Source organism: Oncorhynchus mykiss, chromosome 2 (genome assembly GCF_013265735.2).
Source record: "Oncorhynchus mykiss isolate Arlee chromosome 2, USDA_OmykA_1.1, whole genome shotgun sequence".
Classification (NCBI taxonomy): Eukaryota; Metazoa; Chordata; class Actinopteri; order Salmoniformes; family Salmonidae; genus Oncorhynchus; species Oncorhynchus mykiss.
Window position 1 is genome coordinate 59,044,857 of NC_048566.1, and position 7,351 is coordinate 59,052,207.

Consider the following 7,351-nt stretch of genomic DNA (forward strand, 5'->3'; position numbering starts at 1 on the left):
TTTGTTGGGGTGCTTTGCTGCAGGATGGACTGGTGCACTTCACAAAATAGATGGCATCATGAGGGAGGGAAATTGTGGATATATTGAAGACATCAATCAGGAAGTTAAAGCTTGGTCGCAAATGGGTCTTCCAAATGGACAATGACCTAATGACATACTTCCAAAGTTGTGGCAAAATGGCTTAAGGACAACAAAGTCAACGTATTGGAGTGGCCTTCACAAAGCACTGACCTCAATCCCATAGAAAATCTGTGAGCAGAACTGAAAAAGCATGTGCGAGGCCTACAAACCTGACTCTTTTACACTAGCTCTGTCAGGAGTATTGGGCCAAAATTCACCCATCCTTTTGTGGGAAGCTTGTGGAAGGCTATCCGAAACGTTTTACCCAAGTTAAAAAAAATTAAGGCAATGCTACCAAATACTAATTGAATCTATGTAAACTTCTGACCCACTGGGAATGTGCTGAAAGAAATAAAAGCTGAAATAAATAATTCTCTCGTCTATTATTCTGACATTTCACATTCTTTAAATAAAGTGGTGATCCTAATTGACCTAAGACAGGGAATCTTTACTAGTATTAAAAGTCAGGAATTGTGAAAAACTGAGTTAAAAAGTATTTCGCTAAGGTGTATGTAAACTTCCAACTTTAACTGTAAGTAATTTAGCTTCTCTGGTAGGCTCGTGTCACTGGGCAGCTCTCAGCTGTGCTTACCTTTATAGTCTGTAATAGTTTGCAAGCCCTGCCACATCCAACGAGTGTCAGAGCCTGTGTACTATGATTCAAACTTATTCCTGTATTGATGATTTGCGGGGTTTCTTATAAGTTTCCGATTTAGAGTCCCGCTCCTTGAAGCGGCAGCTCAACCCTTCAGCTCAGTGCGGATGTTGCCTTTAATCATGACTTCTGGTTGGGGTATGTACACACAGTCACTGTGGGGGGGGGGGGGGATTATTGATGAAGCTATCTGTAACAGTTTTCTTGCGGTGAAGGAGAGGCGGACCAAAATGCAGCGTGGTTTCTATTCATGGTTCTTTAATATAGCAACTCCACATGAACAAACTAACAAAACAAGAACCGTGAAAACCTAAACAGCCATATCTGGTGCAAACACAGAGACAGGAACAATCACCCACAAAACCCAACACCAAACAGGCTACCTAAATATGGTTCCCAATCAGAGACAATGACTAACACCTGCCTCTGATTGAGAACCATATCAGGCCAAACATAGAAATAGACAAACTAGACATGTAACATAGAATGCCAACTCAGATCACACCCTGACCAAACAAAACGTAGAAACATACAAAGCAAACTATGGTCAGGGTGTGACACTATCATACTCTAATTCCACTGATTTCAATTCCCGGTCCTCCAGAAAGTGGAGAGCGTCACTTATGCAGTTCTACTATGTGAAAAAAAATAATTAAATGCCGCCTTAGACATGATTACCTACACATTCTGACCAGCTCAAATATACAGAAGCGTGCTATAGGGCAGACCAATCTGAACTCATATCTCACAATGTCCAGCCCACTCAATAGCTCAGCCAATTATGGCTACCGGAAACGTTGCTGACTTTTTCTGTGGCTAAACCAACTAGTCTCATAATTGAATAATTTTATTTGTATTTACAGATTACATACATGTCTGTTATTAAGGCACACAAAAGTTCACGTTCCAGAAGGCATTTTGATTACAAAAATAACTTTATGTTCAAATGGCTCTCCTGTGAAGTAGTGACCCGCGACATGCGCCTAGTTTACTGAAACGAGTCACTGTAGATGGTAACAGCAATTTTCTGAAATCCTCCTTTTAGCAATTGTATACAATTATGTGCACCAGTAACAGTATCAGCAAAGGAGTGGAGTTGCTAAATGCTGAACAATTAATAAATTACCCCAGGGTTTGGCCGGTAGGGATGTCTTTGTCCCATCGCGCACTAGAAACTCCTGTGCTAGGCCGGGTGCAGTGCACGCTGACACAGTCTCCAGGTGTAGGTGTTTCCTCCGACACATTGGTGCAGCTGGCTTCCGGGTTAATTGGGCATTGTGTCAAAAAACAGTGCGGCTTAGGTGAGACAAGACTGAGTACCAATTGGATACCACAAAATTGTGGAGAAAAAGAGGTAAAAGGAAGAGAAGAAAGAGCTAGATGACTCACAGATAGAAAAAAGCTTTGGAGGAAAAGTGGTGGTATACTGACACGGGAGATTAAGGTACTACATATCTATTATGACTTATTAAGTATGTTTTTGTAACTTGATAATTACCAATGCTTCCTAGATTCATTTCCCACAACCGTGTTCCAACTGCATGCATGCCTGAGAATGTTGTTTATTGTTTATTGATGGGGATGACTATCAACATTATTTTTCATACCTGGTGGCAATTATTCAGTCACCATCATGTCCTTTGCTACAGCCCTCACATTCGTGTGAGGTAGGTGATCTGCAATTCAAATCAAAACAATTAGAAGATGCTCAAATGCACAACAATGATTGAGCATTGTCGCATCTGCAAAACGTCACAATAATATGCTTGGTCTCAACTGTGTCTACGGGCAACAAATTCCCCTTTTATAGTTGAAGGGAGAGATTTTGAAAAATAATTCCTCTCTTTTTATAGTGCAAATTTATAATTGCAGGCCATCTGACAAAGATCCACACATTTATAGGTAATTTGTGTGTGGGCAATTATCAATTACCATGACAAAACCTTAGCTCACATGAAAACCCACATGTTTCCCAGCTAGCACATAATGTCCTGAGAACCATGTTTCTTAGAGCTTGGTGAGAGTGTTGTTGTCCTATTGTTATTTGTATATAACCTTCCCACAACTTTCTGGGAATGGTGCAGGATAGTTGCTTGGCTTAGGAACATTCTAAGCACATTTAAGGAACTTGACAGTTTTTTTTTTTTTTACATTGGATAAAAGCAGAGACACAGTGCTACAATATGGTATATCATACACTGCATTTGAGGAACAATGGGAAAGTAATTCTGCTTTGAAAGTTGATAAACATGAAAGCTCACTTTTGAGATAATGGCCTTTGAAAGTTTTGGTACCTAGTGGAGAGCTCCTATTTGTCTACACCCATCCAGCATCATTCACACTCTCTTAAGATTTACTCTCACTCATCTCTTTAAGGGTTGATACAAGCACTCTGTCCTACAACAACAGTTATGCACCCAAGCTAACTGGCTAACATTGGCTAGCCGTCTAGCTACCTCCAGACATAAATGAGAGAACAGCTCACTAACCATTTTACTAACCATAGCATAGCTGGTTAGGCTGTTTTTATGTTATCCAGAGCGTTGGTGACTGCAAATGTGCTGCTGGCAACAATTTACACTTTTTTTGCCAATGTTTACTGACACTGGCCATATTCATCGGGTGTTGAGCATTCGTAAATTCGCCAGGTATTCTGCGGTTTGGTACACTGATACCAGAGTGCTCTTAAATCAGAGTAGATAGCCAGAGCGAATTTACCAGCTACTTCTATCAACGGTTATCGCAGTGACATTCTATTGAAATGGTTACTTGCATAGTGGAGTATTTTGTTTAGACACATAGCTAGCTAGGTAAACAATGAACAATAATCCCAACTCATGACGTTACTACCCTGCATGAATCTGCAAGTAGCTAACCAACCAGATTACATTTTATAAAGCTAACGTTAGGCTATAACCAGCAAAGCAAATGGCACTGAGATACAAATAATAAGACCATATACATAACGTGTGCCAGCCAGCTAACGTTAGCTAGCTAGCTAACAGTACACTTTAACTTGAAATGAAAATTACTTTCTGTCAGAATTAGAAATGTGTAATATCTGAAAATGTAGCTAGTTAGACTTCTCCCTGTCATGGATGCCATGGTTTCCCTTAGTTTGAAGATGTAATCCGGAGACAGGTGTTTTCTCCATCTCCTTAGCTATCATACTCGCTGATTTCAAAACTCGGTCCTCCAGAAAGTAGAGAGCAACACTTACACAATACATTAAAAAAGCTGCGTTAGACAGGATTATCTACACATACTGACCAGCTCAAATATACAGAACTGTGCTATATGGCAGACCAATCCGAACTCATCTCTTGGCATGTCCAGGCAACTCATTATCTCAGCCAATCATGGCTAGCCGGAAGGTTGGTTTCTTTTCTGTCTAAACCAACTAGTCTCATAATTTAACAATTCTATTCGTATTTACAGGTGGCATACAAGTTTGTTTTTAAGACACATGAAAGTTCACATGTTCCAGAAGACATTTCTGCCAAAAAGGCATTTTGACACAAAAATAAGATTTACGTTCAAATGGCTCTCCTGTGAAGTAGTGACCCACAACATACGTCTAGTTTCCCGAAACGAGTCACATATATTGAAATGGCTTGCATTGAGCGGTATATCTGGTACCCAAGAGCACAGGAGTATATCGCTTCCACCTGTGTGAAGTAGGATGTGAAATCTGACACCACTTAGCCTCTGCTGAGTCCCCAACACCTGGATGTTCCAGTTTTCAGGGGACATGGAAAGAGAGCCTGTGACTCAACTTCCACTTTTGGAACATAAGAAGGCTACACTCCATTTTAACTCCTCCACATCTACTGTATTGGTTGAACAGTGCAGATGAGAACCTCCACCAAAAGTTTTTTTTATTCTTGTAAAGACCATTCTCTTGTCATTCACATATCTAATGTGAAACCAACGACATACTTTCCCACAACTTCAAAGGGACCAAATGTGCAAACTAGGTTGCACCTGAAATGAACAAACCTGTGAAGCGAAACCTAAAGGTATCAGAAAAAAACACATGAAGAGATCTATTTTTACCATGCTTAGACAAAACTGGCAAAATGAGAAACATCACATCCACCACTATCTTCATCAATAAATTAAATTATTGATAAGTTATTGACATAAGCATATTCTAATATTGTTTTCCCACAATGCAATTGCATGTATCTGCTGTTGTTGATGCTAAATGTGTTTCAATTGTCATTATCTACTCATGGTTAGAAAGTCACTTGAATACAACTGTATGTTTTCGTGGTTTATCCATTACTGAATAAGCAACATAGATATACTTGCCTATCTCTCAACGTCTTCCTCATCTGTACGAGGTGTGATTGTGTATGACTGAAAACGGTCTCTGTGCAACATTGAGGACCAAATGGTGTTTGAAATGTTTTTAAATCTACTCCCGTCTCCCCATTAGTGTAATAATGCCACTCTGGGGGTGAAATCTTTCTGAAGTTCCTCTTCTCACTATCCCAGAGAGCAGAGTTTTATAAGTACTGCATGTGAGGGAGAAACGTAAAGCAGTGCTGTTTCCATACCGTTCCTTCTTGACATTGTGCCTGGTTGTTATCATTTGCCGTAATTCAGGGAGAGTAGCTGCATTAAAGGCCCAGTTAAGCAGTCCTCATTTCTGGGTAACAATACTGTTACTTACTATAATTGTTTTCAGTCTACATTGTAATAAAAATAATGTAACATTTTTGGGGGGCAAGCCATCATTTCTCCATGACTGTTAGAGGATGAATACTGTATATGTTGGGTGGGGCAGGAGTGGGGAGTGGAAACAATTGTCTATTTCGCTTACATAAATTGTGGACAACTACGTTTCAGACAGCCCTGGTATAGAAGAAACAACGTTTGTAATTTTCAATGACAAATCTATAATTCACTTTTCTATGTGAATTTGGTCTAGTCACGAACAAAGCTACTTATTGCACCTTTAAACAACACCTTATGTTAAAGCAATTCTCAGCAAATTATGGGCTGCAGCCATTTTTCTGTCAATGTCAAATGTGCAAGGGAAAATTCACTTCATAACACTTTATCTTTCTGTTTTGTGACAGCGTATATCATATCACATGAAGACAAATCAGTCGTTCATCTAAATGACTGTGGGAATTGCATTTGTTGTTTTATATCATCTTGTAAAATCTACGCAAGTGAAACACATAATTTAAAACACACACAGTATCTTCTAAGTGCTCAGGGATTATATGTGTGAAACAGCACGATTTGAAAAAAGTAATTTCATGCATGGAGAGAAAGGGGAATTCAGGAGAATTGAGCAAGACTTGGCTCTCAATCTGTCATGGGGGAGTTGGGTATACTCTGCTAAAAGAGTCAGCGAGGTATTGTCCTGTCCTACTGCTAATGCCAGGGGCATCTTTGGGACTGTGTGTTGAATCCTAACCTGCCCTTCAGGCAGTAGCTCTGACCCAGTCATAAATCATCTGCAGGCAGCATTCCTCTGTGGACTGGTGAAGTCATCCCCACTGCTATCATCATGTCCATGGAGACCTTGTCCATTGTAACACCTGTCCACCTCAATCCCGGGGGGAGCCACACATTTCGACTCCAACTTTACCAAAAGTCACAGTCATTCAGGGACACAGAAACCTCATCCTTTCCTCATATAGTACACCTGACCTCACCCTTCCTATCACTTTATTATATCACCTATGGTAAAGACATGCGCAAACAGGAGACTCCCATACACAGCCACGTATTTACACATTCACATACAGTATACTGTATGAATCATCTACAAAGTTTTGAGAATGACACAAATATTAATTTTCACAAAGTCTGCTGCCTCAGTTTGTATGATGGCAATTTGCATATACTCCAGAATTTTATGAGGAGTGATCAGATGAATTGCAATTAATTACAAAGTCCCTCTTTGCCACACAAATGAACTGAATCCCCCCAAAAAAAACATTTCCACTGCATTTCAGCCCTGCCACAAAAGGACCAGCTGACACCATGTCAGTGATTCTCTCGTTGATGAGGACAAGGATGGAGATTACTCTGTCATGCTGATTGAGATTAAATAACAGACTGGACGCTTCAAAAGGAGAGTGGTGCTTGGAATCATTGTTCTTCCTCTACCGTCTCTTAAAGTTGATTCAGCTGTGGGATCGGGGCACCACCAGTACAGAGCTTGCTCAGGAATGGCAGCAGGCAGGCGTGAGTGCATCTACACGCACAGTGAGGCAAAGACTTTTGGAGGATGGCCTGGTGTCAAGAAGGGCAGCAAAGAAGCCACTCTCCAGGAAAAACATCAGGGACAGACTGATATTCTACAAAAGTACAGGGATTGGACTGCTGAGGACTGGGGTAAAGTCATTTTCTCTGATGAATCCCTTTCCGATTGTTTGGGGCATCCGGAAAACGGCTTGTCCGGAGAAGACAGGTGAGCTCTACCATCAGTCCTGTGTCATGCCAACAGTAAAGCATCCTGAGACCAATCATGTGTGGGGTTGATTCTCAGACAAGGGAGTGGGCTCACTCACAATTTTGCCTAAGAACACGGCCATGAATGAAGAATGGTAC